This window comes from Castanea sativa, chromosome 6, assembly GCF_040712315.1.
Source record: "Castanea sativa cultivar Marrone di Chiusa Pesio chromosome 6, ASM4071231v1".
Classification (NCBI taxonomy): domain Eukaryota; kingdom Viridiplantae; phylum Streptophyta; class Magnoliopsida; order Fagales; family Fagaceae; genus Castanea; species Castanea sativa.
Window position 1 is genome coordinate 20,662,375 of NC_134018.1, and position 21,578 is coordinate 20,683,952.

Here is a 21,578-nt window from a genome sequence, read left to right on the forward strand (position 1 = left end):
ACTTCAATATGTATTATGTTAGAAAACCATTATCAAAACATAGAGTCTAGATTTAGGCTTGCTCCAAGTGTGTTTAATTGTAAAATTGGAATCGAGTGATTGCAAGATTTATTAGACAAAATCTGCAAGGCTCAATTGATTGAAAATTAGACTCAATCGATCAAAACTCGTGCAAATTTAATTTTCTGTAGAATTTTCAATTCAACTCAAGCCCATGTGACATGTAAGGTTAAGTGTTTTACTTCACATATAAAAGGAAAAACCTTAACTACGTTTTATAAGTCTTTGAAGTGCTGTGTGTTGAATCTTCTATGACATCTACAGGTGTTTACCTTGAAACACACACTTTGAACTATCAAGATCAAGATTCACATCAAGAACTTGATGGTTGAGAGGGTGTATAAAGAACTTTATAGAAGATCTTAAACCTTTGAGTGGAGTCTTAAAGTCACAAGTAGGTGAACTTGTGGTTGCTGCAGATCAAGGAAAGAAGTAATCCTGGACTTGGAGCTGTCACGTGGTCGTGGTAGTAAGTTTTCTACACGAGGTAGCAATAGGATGTTAGTGGTCTAAGTTTTATTGTACAAACTTCAATTCTTTCATAGTAGATCTGTTTTACCTTGAGGATAGCTAGGTTAAATCCTCCCCAGTTTTTTTTACCGGTTAGGTTTTCCTAGGTTATCATATCAATGTGTTCTTTGTTTTTTCCGCATTATTTACATGATATGATATTATTATGTTAACCTAGATCTACATAATTTATCTAAGTAATCACTTGGCTAAATAACTAGGTTAAACAACTTGTGTTAAAGGGTCTAAAAACAGACAACAGGCAATAAGGGAAAGGACGCAAGCAAGAAGAAGCATGCCCAAAAAGGGCAATGTTCAGTAGATTAGAAGGCCTAGCCTCCCCGAGTGGTTACATCTTTCCCTCTCTCTCTTGGCCTCTTCTCTAGAGCATCGTATTAGGGTTTCCTCTCCATGTACCCTTTATCATTCCTACACTTTGCTTGGGCTACGTTCCTTGGGTATGATAATGTTTGTTTTACATTTCCTGTACCTTGCTAGGCCATACCCTTGGGACGTTGGCAATGTCTACTGTACTTTTCCGTTCTATGTGATAGCATTGTGCATGATGTATGTTTGTATGTATGTATGTATGTATATATGTGTGTGTGTGTGTGTGTGGGTGATTATGCACTTTGTATGATAGACTCTCATGGCTACGTGAGTGATCCTCTCTAGTCACGAGTGCTCTTGACCTTGTAGAGTGGGTATGTGCCCAAGGCTATTGCTGTAGGTGCATATTCGTGTTATATTGTGTGCATGATCATCGCGGTGTGATTGTCGATCCATGTCACCAAGTGACATTGGTTTCTCCATGTATGCGATGCACATTAATATGTTTGATGCTTTTAAGGGCCTCGGCTTGTCCTAGCACAACCATGTTGGCACGTGCTGTATACACAAGCATGAAACCCTATTGGAGCGCCATAGCGTTTTATGTGCTATAACGCACTTGAGGCGAAGCACTGCTGGATTTTCGTTGTGGAGTTTGGCATCTATTCCAAACACATTAGAGAAGCATTGATCGAGATCACACCCTTTCCGAAACCAAACCTCAAAGCCCAATTCTTTTAAAACCCCGAAAGCTAATGCTAATAGCTCGTTTTTAGTTACCACTATCCTTAAATTAATATTTTACCAAAATAAAGGACTGTCCTTGGAAAGGCGTTGTGAGGTGTCTAACACCTTCCCCACACGTAACCAAACTTCCGAACTCATGAATCAAGATTTTTTATCCATCCATATTAGATTAGAAAAAAACGCCCTTTTTCTTTGCCTAGGATTGGTAATAAAATCAAATAGAATTAGGTGACCAATCACACCTTAGAAAAAAGCCAATGATTAGTGGCGACTTCACTTACCTTTGATAACTCGATTAAAATTGACTCATTTTCTGGTCACACACCAGAGGTATACCTCTCTTCACAGCACCCAAGCTCCGAGCCTGTACATTTCAAGTGCGTGAGCATCGCTGTGATAAGTGGTCGAACCGTAGCGAGGCATCAACTGAATGGCGACTCCACTGGAGACACTTAGAGAGTTTAGCCTTTAGAGATTTCGATAAGATCTTAATCTTTGGACATTGGCTTTCAAAAACATTGAAATTGGCATTAGCCTTCGGGGCTTTCTTTTTGAAAAATGCTTTTTCTATATCCTTAGTAAACTATTTTCAAAACTTAAAAAGTCTTTTCAAGAATATTTTCAAATGGTTTTCCAAAACCGGCTTTGAGGTATTTTCTTATATGTAAAGCTTTCCTACTTTCCTAAGCATGCTTTATAGCTTTCCTTCACATGTGCAAACCTAGGGTAGTAGACTTATTTTCTGCTACACCTTTATCTGTTCATATATTTGTTGTGCTTGGAAAGTCTTTCCCCTTTAATTTCAAAATGCATGACATCACCCCTCACATTGGGTCGAACCCAAACCCAGCGTTGAAGGCGAATGTTGGATACGTATACCTTAGATAGTTACTAAGGGCCAACTTGTAGGCACTTCTGGGTCCATGGGTGGTCAAGAGTAGCTGAAAAGGGCCCCTTTGATCTGCTTTATCCCACAACTTCCATGAAGGGAATTATTAGATGATCGAGGTTCCCCCTATGAATAGGACCAACTTACTAGTTAAGCTGTGTCTCATATAATTGGCCTAGACTAAGTCAAAACCCATGAGGATTAGGAAGAGCTAAAGCCGAGTGAACATCCAAGCCTAGGGTAGAATATCCTTTTTAGGATTGCTTTTAAAATGAGTCAAGGGGAAAGTGTCTAGTTTCTGTTTGCAGGTTGCCCTTTTTGCTTGTGTCAAGGAGATGTGCTCTACTCCAGGTTCTATCCATCCTGTTCCCACAGCATTTGTGATTAATCCCTAGGGAAAAGCAACCCCGTTGCTTGCACATTAGATCATACCCAATCCCTAAGGGTTTCCAACCCTACAAGGGCATGCATGCAAACACTAATGGTTCGTCATGTAAATGCGTACAGATAAAATTTTTGGCAAGTAGCTGGAACTCCACGCCAAGGAGGACATTGCCAAGAGTTCAAGATCTTCTCCGAGAAGGAAAGGCCATCTAGAATGAAGCCTTTTCATTGTAAATTTGAATTCCCTTGTATTGTAAATGGCCCACTGTTGGAGCCATTGTATATAACCCATGTTTTGGGGGCATTGTAAAATGCCAAAGTTTTGTAAAAGCATTGCTTTATTTGCAATTAAAAGAGAAGGGTCCATCCCACAATTTCAAGCATTATATGAAAGTTCCGGTTACTTTCCAAGCTTGTGCATTAATTCTACATCACTATAGAAACTCACCATGATAAAAACCCGCTCAAGGTTCAAGCCAATATTTTCGAAAATAATAGGTGCATATTATATAAGAAAGAACCTAAACTAACTTCGTGTTTGTTTTGTATTTCCACATTGTCAAATTTTCAAATGTACCCCATTTCTTACCCATCCCATTCTTTTCCTTTCCAGGATTATAAAGAGAAAAGATTGCTCAAAGGAAACAATCCAAGTTACTGTCACATTGTGATCCTATCATCACTAGGTCTCGTGCTAAAGAGATGTCTACAAGTGGTCCTTCCCCTGTCAAGGAAAACACTCATGAGATCGCTCTTCTGAAAGATCAATTGGTCGAAATGATGCGCATGATGCAACAAAAGGTTGTAAGAGAATGCCGAGATTCGTTTAGTTGTAGGAGTAGTAATTGGGATTGTTGTTTGTTGTAGATTGCAAAAGAAAGACGATAATATGTCTGCTATTGTGTGTGGAACAAGAGATCATTCTTCGAAGAGCTTCCAGGATCACCTACTGTATCCAAGAGGGTTAGAAAATTTAAAGATCATCAAAGATATGAAGAATTTAAAGATGATCATCTCTAGAGATATACATTATTTTTGTATATTCTCCATACTTAAAATAATTAAAGATAATCAAAGATCAATAGCCATGTCATCAATCAATTGTTTAAATTCAAGTTTTTGTAGTTTAAATAATGTATAAATGATGAGTTTATGAATCAAATGATAACTTACATCTGATTAGTATGAAAATTGGCATGCATATTTAGAACATTTAAAACATGCAATTTAACGTTTGGATTTTCAAAATACGAATTTAATGACAAGTTATTGAAAGGTGTAACATTATTTAGAGTAGTGGCTATTACACCCCTTGAACTTTTGTTTCAGCCAATTTACTCCATAAACTTTGCACATGTGCTAAATTAGTACTATAGTTAGTTTGACATTAAAAAACCAACAAACTAATCACATGTATCACACGTAAACATAAAAAATTACTTGAATCCAGCGGAGCTAAGAGAGAGAAACCTGCATTTAGTTTAGAGAGAGAAAGAGACCTAGGAGAGAGAGAGAGAGGATGTCTCTCAATCCAACTGCACCATCCCTCAATCCTACCACTGATCTCGCCTTTTTTGATTTTGCCAGAGCTGGATTTCTTTGTCTTGTTTCCATTTATGGGTTCAATTTTATACACGAAATTGTTGTTCGTGGGTTAAATTTTCTACAAGAAATCGTCATTCATGGGTTCATGGTCATTCTATTAGCAACTTGGAGATGTTAAGCTTATTTAAAATGTTTTATTGAAGAAGTGTTAGGAGGAAGGTTTTGTATCAGAGGTTGAGTACATGACTTGGATGACTCAGCACCAAAAACCAAGCAACCAAAAACTGAGAGATGGCAATGTGTAATCTAAAATCTAATGTAATGAGATATGAAATATTATATTCTTTTTTTTAGTGGTATGAATGTTGTTACGGCTTCTATTTCATTAAATAATTAGGAGTCCATTGGGTTGGGAAATTTAAACCCCGGTTGATAGAATTAACAAGTTTTAAATCCAAGTTGTCAATTAGATTTATTATGAATAAACCTTGTTAAAACAAAAAAACATCAATATCATGTCAATATCAAGCACAACGGAAAAGTAAATAAGACAATATATGATGACCTAGGAAAACCAATGAAACAAACTAATTTCACAATAAAAAACCTGGGGGGAAACCTTCCCGAAAAGCAATTTACTATAGTAAAGAGAAGTTTTAGATTTAGTACAAAACCTTTGTCCCTAGACTCTACAATCCCTATAGATGAACTTACAGCAGAAATCTTCTACCACTTTAGAACCTATGAACTCTTCAATATATGAATGCCACCCTTTTGCACGAAGCCCAGTACGTGACTAACCAATGATGCACGGATCCCAGTACGTGACTAACCCACCAACTTGAAGAAGATTGTTGGCTACAAAATTCTTCACTTCATCAATAATGAAGATCAAGAAGTACTTAGTTACAAAACCCTAAGGCGCAAAAGACGCAGTGACTTCTTACAGAGAGAATAAGGCACTCGGTCACTTTTTGCATATGTTCTCTATGTGCATACCCACTATGACGGTCTTTAAATAAGCCTTATATATGTCTAGGGTTGTGAGAAAATAAACCCTACACAAATATTTCAGCATGGGCCGAAAATCAGATTTGGAAATTCTGATTTCGTAAGTCTCGATAGATAGGTTATTTGTCGAGATGCTGTCGATCTTCAGGCTAAAAGCTCCTTTTAAACCTCGATAGATACAATCTGTCGAGCTATCTATCGATTTTTAAAATACAGCAATTCTTCACTTGATTCTTGAACAAACTTGCATGGCTTTAACTCTTGACTTGAACACAATGTTGCTTGAAGACTTAAACCATCCTAGATCTACCCAATTACAAGTAAAGTGTGTTTTATCAAAGAATTAGCCAATTCTAAATGACATATGTTCATAACAAGTTCCACATATTTCCTAACATGTTGTACTGCCGAAGAACCTTACCGTCTTGGTTACTTTCAAACCCAAACCCACTAAATAATTAGGTTGACATCACCAACCCGCTTGTACATGACTTTATGATGACGAAGATTCCAAGGGTGTGAATTAAACTTCCTTGAACTTCTAGTGATTGCTGTTGAGTGGCACGACAAAACCACGAAAGGCGTTGTCAAGACAAAGAACTCTAGCTCTGGTAGAATCATAGTGGCGAGATCAGCGGTAATGTTAAGGGATGTCATAGTTGGATTTAGGAGATCCTATCTCTAAACTGAATGAAGGTTTCTCTCTCTTCTATTTTTACCTTCACATAAGAAGTTTGTTAGTTTTTGATAGGCCCAGTAAATACTATCGTATAGACAAACCCTTAAGGCATCCTCGTCCATCCTTTCCCAACCTGGACGTAGTAAAGGAAGCCATAAAAGAGCATTCAATACCTTGGACAGTTACAAAATATCCAAGCGACTGTTGAAAGCCCATCAAAACCCATATTAATGAGCCCAAAGGCGTTACAGATGGAGCACTAAAGGCACCATAAATAAGGAACAACAGCTAGAAGAAGGGAATATATATATATATATATATATATATATATATATATATATATATCCCCCTTTCAGAACTAAAGGAGGTACATTTTTTGATACACACACATGCTAAAGCACTGATATTTCCTAGTTCTTATAATCTCTCTTAGCTTCCATTTGCTGACTTTACCATCGAAGACTCCGTGGCTGGCACCACACCGGTGACCATCCAAAGAGGATTCCTTTCATGACCTTGCAGGTATAGAGATGGAGCTCATGCCGACTTAATTTGGACAAACTTACTTGACTGACGATCTCAGCATCATCAGTTTGGTGCCGTCTATGGGAACGACATTTTCGTACTTAGGTTCGAGAGTGTAGGTCCATTTAACTCTAGAGTCCAAATGGAGTCCAGCACGCCACAAGATTCTCCAGCATTAGCCCTGCAAATCAAAACACTCACAGCCAGTGTAGAGGAGCTTATGAGGCAGAACGAAGAGATGAGGTTGCAGCTTCTGCAAGGAGACAACCTTTTCTGGGACCAACCGAAATGATGAGGGAGATAGCCAAAGAAGGAACGACCACCGGCGACTAACTACTCCTGAGGGAGCAAACTCAAGCCTTCTTATGGAAATGAGAAGGGAAATGGAACAGAGTGTAATAGGAGAAATAAAGATGATCACAGGAGGACCATCCACAGTTGGGTCTTTCAGATCCCTCAAGAAGGCGTAATAGAGGTAGGTAAACAACATCCACAGGATACCACCCCTGAAACAAAGAAGGAAGAACAAGGACATCCTATTCTTAGAGGAAGATGCTAGAGGGGTAAAGTAGCTGAAGGACAACCCCCTGGTCATAATGCTTATGATAAAGGGGTTTAACACCAGGAGGATCCTCGTAGACAACGGTAGCTCTGTGGACATTATCTACCTCTTTGCTTTCCAGTAGTTAAGGTAGATCCCGAAAGCTAACGACCTTTTGAGTCCCCCCTCGTCAGCTTCAGTGGAGATAGTGTATCCCAAAGGCATAGTGACACTGACGGTCATGGTAGGATCCTACCCCCGACAGTTGACTCGTTAGCTCGACTTCCTAGTGGTAGACTGTCCTTCCTCATACAACGTGATAAATGAAAGGCCTACACTCAACTACTAGAAGGCAGCCACGTCCACCTATTACCTAAAAGTAAAGTTCCCAAGAAAGAATGGCATGGGCGAAGTCAAGGGAGATCAAGTGCTAGCTAAGAAATGCTACCAAACAGTGTTAAGTGCAAAGGAGAACCATACGTGGATGATCGAAGAGAAAGAAGAAGAAAAAGTGGAAGCCCTGGAAACCGTTGAGCTGGTAGACAGAGAACTAGCAAAAACTACAAGGATAGGGACTACTTTGAGCCAAGAGATGAAGAAGAAACTAGTCCAATTTCTTAAGGGTAATTTGGATGTCTTTGCATGGAGTCACGACGATATGCCAAGGATAACAACTGAGGTCATCCAACACAAACTGAATGTAGATCCCGAGAAGAAGCCTGTCCAGTAGAAGCGATGAGTCTTTGCTCCAAAATGAAACAAGGCAATCATGGACGAGGTAAACAAATTACTGGTAGTAGACTTCATTCGAGAGGTCTATTATCCAGACTGACTAGCTAACGTCATCCTAGTAAAGAAGGAGAATGGAAAACGGAGGATGTGCATAGACTTCACAGACCTAGACAAGGCTTGCTCGAAAGACAGTTTCCCCCTGCTAAGAATAGATCAGCTGATGGACTCCACGGCAGGACACAAGCTCCTTACATTCATGGATGCATTCTCGGGATACAACCAGATCAAGATGTCAGAAGAAGGCCAGGAGAAAACTGCCTTCATCACAAGTCAATGTTTTGACTGCTACAAGGTAATGCCCTTCGAACTAAAAAATGCAATAGCAACCTACTAAATGTTAGTAAGTAGGATGTTCAGTAAGCAAATTGGGAGAAACATGGAGGTATACATAGATGACATGCTCATCAAGAGCAAGGAAGAATCTGCACACTTAGACGACCTCAAGGAGACATTCACCACTCTTAGGCAATATCAAATGAAGCTAAACCCCAGCAAGTGTGCCTTTGGGGTGGTATCGGGGAAGTTTCTAGAGTTTATGGTGTCCTAGAGGGTGATAGAAGCAAGCCTAGAAAAGGTGCGAGTCATATTAGAGATGGCATCACCAAAGATGGTGAAGGAAGTCCAGAAACTAACAAGAATGATAGCAACACTCAACAGGTTCATCTCTAGAACGATAGACAAATGCCTACCTTTCTCCAAAACTCTGAAGCAAGCATTCACTTGGAAGGAGGAGTGCGAGAAGGCCTTCTAGGAGCTTAAACACTACTTGAGCAATCCACTTCTCTTGAGCCCGTCCAAAGAAGGGGAAGACATATACTTATACCTAGCAGTATCGGTTACAACCGTGAGTGCAGCCTTGATTCGAGAAGAGAATGGAACATAACTCCTAGTCTACTATGCCAGTCAAGCCTTCCAAGGAGCTGAAACAAAGTATCCATTGATTGAGAAGATTGCATTCACCTTGATTGTAGGCTCACGAAAGTTGCGCCCCTACTTCTAGGCGAATCCTATCCTGGTGATGACGAATCAACCCATAAAGAAGTCAATGAGCAAGCTCGAGGCTGCAGGAAGAATGGTTCAATGGGCAATCGAACTTAGCCAGTTCGACATTGAGTACCACCCTAGAAAAGCTATAAAAGCACAAGCTAGCAGACTTTATCGCCGAATTCACAATCCCTGATGAAGACGAGGCACCGGATGAAACAGGGAGATGGACGATCTAGGCTGACGTGCCATCAGCCTGAAAAAGGGGCAAAGTAGGGGTCATTATCATTACCCCAGAAGGAGATACGCTCAAATACGGAGTTCAGCTTCAGTTCCTCGCCACCAACAACGAAGCGGAGTATGAGGCAATACTGACGGGACTAAGGGTCGGAAAGGCGTTGGGCGCTAAAAACTTGCTCCTCCAAAGCGATTCTAAGATGGTCGTGGGACAGATAGAGGAAGAGTATAAGGAAAATGAGGAGAGAATGTAGAAATACCTGAGGCTGACAAAGCATTTGGCCCAAGAATTTGATCAGGTAAAGTTCATATAGGTCCTTAGGAGTCAGAATATGGGGGCAGACGAGATAGCAAAGCAGGCATCATTAGAGGCGGGATCAATGGGCATAGATTTAAAAATGGAAGTTTAGAAGCGTCCAAGCATTGAAAAGATCCACACCTTCGCAATTCAAAAAGAAAGCAGCTTGATGACCCCAATTCTATCTTTCCTTCAAGATAGACGACTTCCGCAAGATGTCGAGAAGGCCAGGAAAGTCTGAAAGAGAGTAGCCACGTAGGCCCAAGATCACTTGTAAGTAAGATCATCAAAACGGTTACTGCTGGCCTACTATGCAGAAGGACACAAGAGAGTTCGTTGAACGATGCAACAAATGTCAGAGGTTTGAAAATGTTCCACGTATCCCGGCAGAGAAGTTGACACCCATAACCTCCCCATAGCTATTCGCCCAGTGAAGAATTGACATCGTGGATTCACTACCCCAAGATAAGAGACAGGTAAAATTCTTACTGGTTGCAATTGATTATTTTACAAAATGGGTTGAAGTAGAAGCACTACTAACCATCACGGAGGCAAAGGTCCAGAACTTTGTGTGGAAGAACATAGTCTGCAGATTTGGGATACCACAGATAATCATATCGGATAACGGACGACAATTCAACAGCCAAGACATCAGAGGCTTTTGCTCGGGATTCGGGATCAAGAATCAGTTCTCATCTCCAGGACACCCCCAATCCAATGGACAGACAGAAGCGACGAACTGGACACTGCTGAAGATCATCAGATCCCGGCTAGAAGAAGTAAAGGGGGCATGGCCAGAGGAATTGCCCAATGTCTTGTGGGCTTACAAAACTACGGTAAGAACCCTGATAGGAGAAACTCCCTTCAGGCTCACCTATGGCACCGAGGCAGTAATTCCAATCGAAGTAGGGGTCACCAGCATGAGAAGGGAAGTTTTTAGTGGAGATAGCAAGGACGATCAGTTGAGAGTCAACCTGTACTGCCTGGACGAAGTGAGAGAAAGAGCATCCCAGAAGATGACGAAATACCAGCAGAAGATGACCGAATACTACAATAAGAGGGTGAAGCTCAGAAGACTCGACATAAGAGACCTCGTCCTGTGCAAAGTCACACCAACCACTAAGGATCCAACCCAAGTGAAGCTTGGGCCAACCTGGGAAGGGCCCTAAAAGATTATCCACTACTCAAGATAAGGTAGCTACCACCTAGAGATGATGGACAGGAAGAAATTGCCCTAGCCATGGAACATTAAGCATTTGAAGAAGTATCATCAATAAATGTAAAAGACAATTGTATCCTTGTTTGAAATAAAGTAATAAAAGCACTATTTAGCCAATATTCCAGCTTATTATACGCAAGCCTAGAACACAGGGGCTAAGTGATAAGATTTTGCTAGATGGATGTAAATCACTGACAAAGCCAAAGTGACAAAATTCCTTAGTTGGATGTAAGTCACCTAAAAAAGGCAAAGTGATAAGATTCCGCTAGACGGATGTAAATCACTGACGAAGTCAAAGTGACAAAATTCCTTAGTTGGATGTAAGTCACCTAAAAAAGGCTAAGTGATAAGATTCCACTAGACAGATGTAAATCACTAACGAAGCCAAAGTGACAAAATTCCTTAGTTGGATGTAAGTCACCTAAAAAATGCTAAGTGATAAGATTCCGCTAGACGGATGTAAATCACTGACGAAGCCAAAGTAACAAAATTCCTTAGTTGGATGTAAGTCACCTAACAAAGGCTAAGTGATAAGATTCCGCTAGACAGATGTAAATCACTGACGAAGCCAGAGTGACAAAATTTAGTTGGATATAAGTCACCTAAAAAAGGCTAAGTGATAAGATTCCGTTAGACGGAAGTAAATCACTGACGAAGCCAAAGAGAAAATTCCGCTAGACAGATGTAAGTCACTAACGAAGCCTAAGTGAACTCCACAGGAGGATGTAAATCATCTACAAGTGACTAAGTACCCATAGACAGGGGTAAGCAGACAAAGACTCTTGCAAAAGCGCCAGTCACATACATCAAACATAACAAGAAAAGAACCATTAAAGGTATGAAAATGAGCAATATTATAAACATATCTTGTCCTTAAACATAAATTAAAAGCCCAAAAAACACAGGGCAAAAATCATTGTCTTGGAATTAGAAGCCCCAAAACACACTAGGCACCTAAAAAAAAAAGTATATATGTGCACTGGAAAGGTTCATGTAGCAGCCTCGTCACCACCAGCAGGATCAGGCTTTGGAGCATTCCCTTCGAGAGCAACTACAACGGACTAAGAAGCCCCATTCGCCTCCATCTCCTTGTCTACCTCCTCCAGGTCCAAACTTCCCAAGTCCACGCTAGTGGGGTACTTGACAAGATGCCGCCGAAAGAGCTCAAAGCCCTTGTAGTACCAACTGAAAAGCACAATGTTGTACTCATCAGTTTGTTGAAAGGCTTTAAAAGCCTTGGCAGCAATGGTCTTGACCTTCTCTTTTGCAGCTTGGAGTTGTTCATCCTTCTCCAAAGGTCAGCTGCCTTTCAGCCCTCAAGTCGTCAGCCAAAACCTTAGCTTTTTCCTTGGAAGTGTTGGCCTTGTCCATGGCAGAAATGAGATCCTTCCTCAGCTTCAAATTCTCCACCTTCAGAGCCTCCACCTTGGATCCCACCGACGTGGCCTTCGCCTCCTGACTCAGGTACTCCGATGTAATGTGAATGGTTTCCCCCAGCAGCTAAAAAGAAAATCACACAGAGCATCCAACTTTCAGATCCATGCAAAAGAGGAAAAGAGAGGAAAAATAAGTGATACAAGTACTTCACCTGGACGAGCTTGTGAATGTGACGACTCACGATCTCATTGGATGGCACGTCAATGAGGGCCTTGAGTTCCTCAATAGTGAAGGCATCCTGCGCCCTCGTCATCACCAGGCCAACATCGTCCCAGATGTTTGACGAGCGTGAGTCGGCTTTCTCCTTGCCTATGTCTGCCACTCGCTGCTTCTTTGGGCAAGGAGTAATCTCTTCCACTGAGGTGGCAAGAGACACAACCCTCATAGCCCTAGGGACGGAGGCAATAGGCGTGACGGGAGTCCCCTTCTCTACTACACGCATCACCTTCTTCCCGAGGTTGGAGAGGGGCTCATTCTTCTTGGCCCTCATCTTGGCATACATCCCCTAATTGAACTTCGTTGTCATCTTTGCAAAAGAGAAACACTTGTAAAAAAAATCCAAGTCAGTAACGAACCAAATAAACACTTACTCTTCTTCTCTTCGATTTCAATGGCACGCAGGACGAAGAAGGAAGGCTCTAGACTAAGGTAATGATGAGATAAGGTTCTTAGGTCAACCAAGTCGTCGAAGTCGTCAATGGTCTTGGCATATTCAGTAGCTACTTTGACACGCCTCTTGTACCTCCTCTTGAACTTTGGACACTTCTTAACTACACAGACACAACAAGAAGAAATAAAAATGACTTGCAGAAGGACGACGCACCTAAACTCAAGGCTCTCCAACGACGAAGCAACCTAGGAACATCACCCTAGAATTCATCGAAATGAGTCTCCCATCTGTCCCCAGATACAAAAAAGAACCTCGATTTCTAATATCAGAAGGACGATAGTAGATTCGTAATGATCCTAGCCTTTCTAACCCAGGGCACAAGTTTGTAGTACCCATTTTCCTTTGGCTCCTTTAGACGGTACAAATATATGAACTCATCCACCCTAATCATGTCCCCTTCAATGACAGCCATCCATATCTCCATCCAATTGATCACAATCCTCCACGAATTTGGCATAAGTTGCCCAAGAGTGATGTTGAAATGATTTAGAAGCTCCATAATGAAGGGGTGGATGGGAAACCTATGACCACGCAGGAAAGTAGCCTCATAAAAACACACTTCCCTAGGCAAAATATGACAGGCCCGTTCCTTTCCATAAGGAAGACAAATCCAAACCCTCTCAGGAAATTGGAACCTATCCCTAAACCCAGAAAGGGTGTCAGAGTCAAAACCATACACCTTTCCGAGGGCATGAAAAACCCTAACCTCTCTTCGGCCACAAGTCATGGTATCCTCCTCCACCTCAACGGGGTCATCGCTAGACGACAACCCAGTTTCTAACTCACTAGACCTCACTTCTGACATCTCTCCGTTCACCCATTATTCCCTCAAACCAATCCATTGAGTCATGAAGCAGAGGAAGTAGATTAGCCAACGCTAGACCTAAGCCACTACCCCCAAACACAAAACCCTCAATTAAAGAGCCAAAAGAATGAGAGGAGCCTAGAGAAGCCCCTAAACATGCAAAGAAAAACGAAAGGGAAGGACAGAGTCTCCTAACCTCAGAGCTATCTATCATGGAACCCAAAAGAAGGAAAAAGGGGGGGGGGGGGACTCCAAATCCCAAAACAAGAAAAGGAAAATACCAGTAATCTTTTGCCAATAAAGTTTGCTACAATGAATAAAGCATGGGGAAAGAAACCGTACTTCAAAAGGAAAAATCCTAGAAAGGAGAAATGCGATAAGGAGCTCCGAGAAGAGGAACACAGAGCAACAATGGCGTAAATAGGAGAAAGTAAGGAGGAATGAGAAAAAGAGGACAGTTTAATAGAGTTGGGCACGGAAAACTGGAAATCGGCGAGAAACCCAAAAGACACATGAGTGAAGTATTGAATTCCACCAGTCAAAGCATGCCACGTGACCACGATGCGTACGTCGCCGCCACTACGCATTAAATGCGGTTGGAACAGAACCCTAACAGTCACATCTGGAAAAAAAAAAAAAAAAAACCTTCCATCTTCTTGTGATCGTCATTACATGTAAGGACGACCACAAAATCTGGGGGGGCAGCTGATAGGCCCAGTAAATACTGTTGTACAGACGAACCCTTAAGGCATCCTTGTTCACCCCTTCCCAGCCTGGACGCAATAAAGGAAGCCATAAAAGAGCATTCAATACCTCAAACAGTTATAAACTATTTAGGAGACCGTTGGAAGCCCATCAAAACCCACATTAATGGGCCCAAAGGTGTTATAGATGGAGCACTAAAGGCACCATAAATAAGGAACAACGGCTAGAAGAAAGGAATATATATATATATATATATATATATATATATATATATATATATATATATATATCTTCCTTTCAAAACTAAAGGAGGTACATTTTTTGATACACACATGCTGAAGCACTGATATTGCCTGGTTCTTATAATCTCTCTTAGCTTCCATTCACTGACTTTACCATCGAAGACTTCGTGGCCGACACCACACCGATGACCATCTAGAGAGGATTCCTTTCATGACCTTGCAGGTACAGAGACGGAGCTCGCGCTGACTAAATCTACACGAACCTACTTGACTGGCAATCTCAGCATCATCAGTTTTCTTAATAGAAGTACTAATTTGGCACATTTGTAAAGCTCATGGAGTAAATTGGCCGAAACAAAAGTTTAGGGGGTGTAATGGCCACTACTTTAAAGTTCAAGGGGTGTGTGAACATTTGTCCCTATATATATATATATATATATATATATATATATATATATATATATATATATATATATATATATATATTAGATGGTTTCAAGTTACATTTGATGTAACTTCATAAGAGTTACACCTTTTTAACTATTGATTTCCATTAGATTTAATGGTTAAAAAAAGACTAGTGTCATGTCATTAAGTCATTAAATTCTCTTCTAAAAATATACAAAAAATCATTAAATTCTTTCACCTCCAATGTTGTCTTCTCTCTCTCTCTCTCTCTCTCTCTCTTCTGTGTGGACCCCATGAACTCATCCAATGGACAAACATGACTCAGCCCCAAATAGAAACTTCTCCCATAACCCAAAAAAAAAAAAAAGCCATCCAATTGGCTTTTTTAATTTCTTAAATTTACTCTACTTTTCCTAACCTTTTTCAATCCTGTAATCCATCAGGTGGTTCGCCAAATAAACAGTTGGCCTTCAAATTTTTCCAAATGATCCTGAATAATCATTGTTAAATATTAGCTATGATATATTCCATGTTGAATATGCTTGAATATATGCGAAAGCGAGAAGCATAAAATAGGAAAATAAGAACACAAGGCTTACATGGTCAAGGCTTACATGGTCCAGCCTTACGGCCTACGTCCACGGAGGAAACCCTTAAGGGCTACATCTTTATTATATAAGAATGTAGTAAAAAACATGTGTTATAATAAACCATAACATGGGTATATATAGTAGACTAAACCCTAAATTAATAGACTTCTAATACAAATAGGAGACTTGACTTACACACAAAGTAGAATTAGACTTAGGCCTAGGCCTATGCTAATGGGCTACTATATCTCTAACACCCGCTCTCAAACTTAAGATGGAAGCTTGATGAAATTTTGAGATTTGAAAAGAGTGAGAAGATCCCTTGAATGAATTTTGGCTCTGTGACAGTGGTTTGAGGAAGACAATAGTCTTGTAATGTTGATGCGATTTCTAACGGTGGCATGACTATACTGGAGAGTTTTGACGGCAGCAGTGAGAAGCCAAAGAAGATGAACGCAGCGAAGAAGCACCTTGGAAGACAGAGATTGTTCTTAAACACACCGTAGGGACAGAAAACCATGGCCACAAGAACCTGGCTCTGATACCATGTTAAATATTAGTTATGATATATTCTATGTTGAATATGCTTGAACATATGTGGAAGAGAGAAGCATAAAATAGGAACACAAGAACACAAGGCTTACATGGTTCAGCCTTACGGCCTACGTTCACGGAGGAAACCCTTAAGGGCTACATCTTTATTATATAAGAATGTAGTACAAAACCTGTGTTACAATGAACCATAATATGGGTATATATAGTAGACTAAACCCTAAACTAATAGACTTCTAATACAAGTAGGAGACTTGACTTGCACACAAAGTAGAATTAGGCTTAGGCCTATGCTAATGGGCTAATACATCTCTAACAATCGTTGTACATGTAATCAATTAGAATGTAATTAGCCTCTTCATCATGATGGTTATAATCATTGTGGACCAACTTGATTGTCTAAATTCCTTCCTTCATATTTCCATATGGGGCTGCCTTTAAGAAATTGACTGTTCCTTTACATGTTTTTTTTGTCTTCAATAAATGTCACTTTGTAGGAAAATTTAAGAAACAATAAGGAATTAGGTACTGGAGTTCAGATTTTTAGGCTAAAAAGGTTAAGGTGTTATCTAGTTCTCACAGGAACACCGTTACAATGTATATATGGAACCTTGGAACACCTTTTTTATTTTGGATTATAGGAGGAGGAGCTTCTATTTGGGACTATGAGTTATGTGTGTCCATGAGTGGAGTTCGTGGAGATCTAGGCAGATGAGAGAGAGAGAGAGAGAGAGAGAGAGAGAGTTTAATGACTTCTCGTTAATTTTAAGAAGAGAATTTAATAACTTAATGACACAACACTATTTTTTTTTTAACTATTAGATCTAATGGAAATCAATGATTTAGAAAATGTTTAACTTGAACTTCTCTCTCTCTCTCTCTCTCTCTCTCTCTCTCTCTCTCTCTCTCTCTATATATATATATATATAATTTTAATCATATGATAACATCATAGTACCACAATTCCTATTAATTAACTTGTATACCAGTGTGTGGGTTCCAGTGAGCTCAACTGGTAAAGTCTCTGATGGTTGTATAAGAGATCTGGGGTTTAATCCTCGCCTAACTGATTGGTGTCTTGATCTAATGATAAAGAGCTATCATCAGGAGTAGACGCCATAAGTTGAAATTCTCTAAAAAAAAAAAAAGTTGTATACCAGTGTTATATGATTGACTATTATTAACGCATAATATGTAATTATTGCAAGGAGTTCGATGTCCCCTAGCAAATTCTGTGCGAATTGCAAAAATCTTCTGGCTTAATTTTAACTTGTATATTTTTCTTTAAAAAAAAAGTTTAAGTTGTATAATAATAATAATAATATTACAAATGATGGGGTTCTCCAATTGGTGGTTGCCATGTGGACAAGTCACATTTCATTTTCTTGGAATTCAAGACTAACTGTTTGAAAGCGAAAGTGTTTTTGGCTTTGTTCAATGCTGCAACATTTTTTTTACTACTTCACTTTTTTACTTTTTATAGTTTTTTTTTTATTCAATAGTTGAGATTAGAAGTTGCTTTTTTCTAAGGCATAAACGCGTTTCATTTTGGTCCATACTGTCAATTTACCAATAGAAATTGCTTACGTAGCAGACGTATTACACTATTGGCACACTAAATACTGACATGACCGTTAAAATAATATTTTTATAAACTTGTATTTAGCATTTAAAAAATGTCATGTCAACATTTTAATTGGAAAAAATGCTAAAAAAACAAATTCTAAACTATTTTTAAAAAAACAAATAAATAAATAATTTTTTTTTATAGTTTTTTATTCTTTTCATTATCTTGTTGGAAGAACATGTTCTTCTTATCTTCCTCAAATAACATGTTTGGCAGCCACAGAATTATAAAACTTTTTTTCTTTTTCTTTTTTTTTTGCATTTTCTTAGCAACCAAACATCAAAACCCATTGAGACCAAAATCTAGCCATCACCAAAATACCAAAACAGCTCAAATCCAAAACACCAAAACCCATTGAGTGCAAAACCCAGTAATCACCATCTGATCAGAGACCCATTGATTTGAAAGAGACACCGATTTGAGAGAGAGATCGGTTTGAGAGAGGAGGAGCTTGAGGGTATGATTTTGAGCGAAATAGAGAGATAGAAAGAGTGGGTCGATCAGAGAAAGAAAGAAAGCACCATTATAAATTTCAAATCCTAAATTTTTTTCTTTGCAGAACTAATGATTTCTCCCAATGGCTCTCTTTGACTTTCATTTTCCATGCGTTTCTGTCTCTACTAATTTCTTCAGAGCCCTATCTTAGCCTGAAGTGTTGACTCAAATTCTAGTCAACTGCCTTGAAGTGACTAAAATACCAATGAGTTTTTATTGGATGGTGGGTATTAGGAGGAAGATACATGAGAACCTAGAATTTGGGTTTGAGGAATTTGAGACCAGTAAACTTATTAGAGCTGAGCTTGACTAGCTGAGCTGAACTTGTTAAGAACTTTAGAATAATTTTTTGGTTAGAGATTTTGAAAGTCTTGAAAAAACTCATGCATTTGATTCTCTCTCTCTCTCTCTCTCTCTGTTGTATAGAATATGTTAGTTATCAATAGTTGGCAAGACATTTTTTTAATTGGCTATGATGAAAGATATTTAGTCATCATCTTATCAATTGGATTATCAATGGCTTTTCATTACCTTATGTATTTATTAAAGATGTTACAAAAATTAAAATAAAGAAGGATTAAGAAAAATAATAATTAAAAAAATATATTTTATTGATCTTAAATCCAAATCCAAATCCAAATCTAAATTTTGGTATCCAAACAATGGAATTCCAAATCCTTCATTGTTTACAAAGACCCAAACAAGGAATTTTAAAATCAATGAACTTCAAACCAAGACATTTTAAATCAATGGATTTCACATCCAAATGTTGCCATCCAAATACAACCAACATAAATTCAACAAAAAAATCTCTACGTATACCAAATATATAGATTCAGACAAATACACGACCAAAAAATTTATTCAACCCAACAAATACGAGGATTCCCTCTCCAAACCCGATCAGGCAACCTAACCTGGTTAAAGTCCACTCAACCCAGCCAAAAAAAAAAAGAGGATATTGAAATAGCTAGTCTCGAAACTTCGCAGAACCTTAAATGAGATAGGATTGGAATCCAAACATGACTCTCCTTCTGTCAGGATGTGTATAGGCCCAAAATGAAAGTAAGGACCCTGGGCCTTTTAGTTGTGGTTATAAGGGACGGGGCTTGGTTTACCGCAGCTAAATGGGCTGATTACAAACCAAGTGGTGCACAGAGCAGGAACCCTACAACACATACATACTAACAAGCAAGAAATGTATATGCATGGAGCAGCAAGAAAAACAGTAAAAGAGCAATGTGATAAACAAAAAACACAGAATAAATGTTAAAAATCCTTAAAACAAAATGAGATATTCCATTACTTTTCTTAATTGTGTATTACAATATGCTCACTAAGACGTATTACAAGGTCCAAATAAGCTCAAAGATCACAGATTTAGATGGCTCTCTCTAAGCCTCTAAGACTTGCAAAGTTTGAATCCAAGTATGTTCTATAATGGCTGCTTGAGGATACCGGGTGATATTTCCCTTTCTTTTTGTTACTTTTTTTTTTTTTTTCTTACTGATTTTTCTCAATGATTCTATTCTAATTCACTGTTGCTGAATGCCCCTTCACTATTGGCTGCTTCCCCCTTTTATAGTGTCATTTTAGAGTTTCGGGGAACCACTAGTTCCCTTCCTTTGCTCCCTTGGGTACTAGAGCCCATGTTGTGACAACAGCTTTGGTGGCTGGTCTCTTCCTTGTTTCTCATAGTTTTCTTCTTTTTGTGCTTTTTCCCCAAAAGCCTCTTGCTGACTTTCCATTCTCGGATGTCCTTAGAGAGCTGACCTCCAATCTCTCTTCCTTCAGGGCTTCTAGACCTTACCTTTTCAAACTCAACTTTTTGGGCTGTCCTTTCCTTTTGTCATTTTCCCAAATGAGCCGATTCCATCCCTGCCAAGTTGAAATTTCTCCTAGCTACTTCCTTTCATGGTTCTTCTTCTTGGGTTCCTCGAGGTACCAACCCCTTGTTCATGAATTGTTACTCTCCAAGCCTTCTGGTTCCTTTCGCATCATTGGGTGATTAAGAAGGACGTTTATGTTCTTTGTTCCTTGTGTTTCTTGGCACTCTTTTTGAGCTGTCTCAATCTTATCCTAGTTGTGTTGCACATTTCGAGGATCTTGAGCCCCTGGCAACCTCCGGGTATCCTGGCCCAATTCCTACCACTGGACTCCCTTTTGATTTTCTGATCTTGGCAGGCTGGAATTTTTCCTTTCTTCCCTTCGTTTCATGGGCCCTAAGGCCTATCCCTTCATGGTTATCGGGCTTTAAATCCTTTTAATGGACTTGGGCCTACCATCCCCCTTTTTTCTTGTGAGCTCAACCATTTTATTATTATTTTCCATGGAGCGCACTCACTGTGCTATTTTGGGCCTTGGTGTTATAACTTTTTAGACCTCAACAGGATGTTATTTGTTTTATGGTGGACAAGGGCCATAGGTTCCGAGTCTATACATACAATCCGATTCAAGAGATGCTGCAATGGGACGTCGACGACACAAGTGGTAGCATTGTATTTGTCAAGATGCTCTTTTGAGGACACATGAAGCAATAGCATTAATGAAAAATTCTTTCAATTTGGTAAGGTAAGTATTTTCCTTGTAGGCAAAAATAAAATACATTTTTGTCCATATATATTTGGCCTTGTTTTCAATTTAGTCCTTAAGTTTTCACAGCTTTCATTTTGGCCATTATCGTCATCACACTTACAGAAAATGCCTACTTGACTAATAGGCTACACTAGTAGTTTAAAATTAGCATTTTTAGTTAGTAAAACGATGAAAGGGTGCAAAATAACAAGAAGTTTAAAAGTATACGAACTAAAACAAAAGTTGTGAAAACTTAAAGGACCATATTGAAAATATTGTCATAATAGATCATAAAGGTGTTTTTGCATGTAATGCAGCCTAGTTGTATATTAAAATGAGAACACTAGATTAGGCCGATGATTAAGATTATTAGCATAACCTTACAGCCACACTCATGCATGCAAACAACAAAAGAATGACATTTTTTTTTTTTTTTTTGTATTTGTATAAATCATTCATAACAAAATGATATTTTTAGCACATTTTCCACCTGTTTTTTTTTTTTAAAACGCGTGTTTCAATAAAAATATATGTATATGAATATATCTAAAAGCAATGGGAAAAAAAGAATTTAATAGTTAAACAACAAACAATAAATCAATAATGTGAAAGAAAGCAAAATAGGTATACAATTTAGTATCACACACACGCACAAAATTCAGTATCATACACGGACGCCATAGATTAAAACTCTCTAAAAAAAAATAATAATAATATCACAC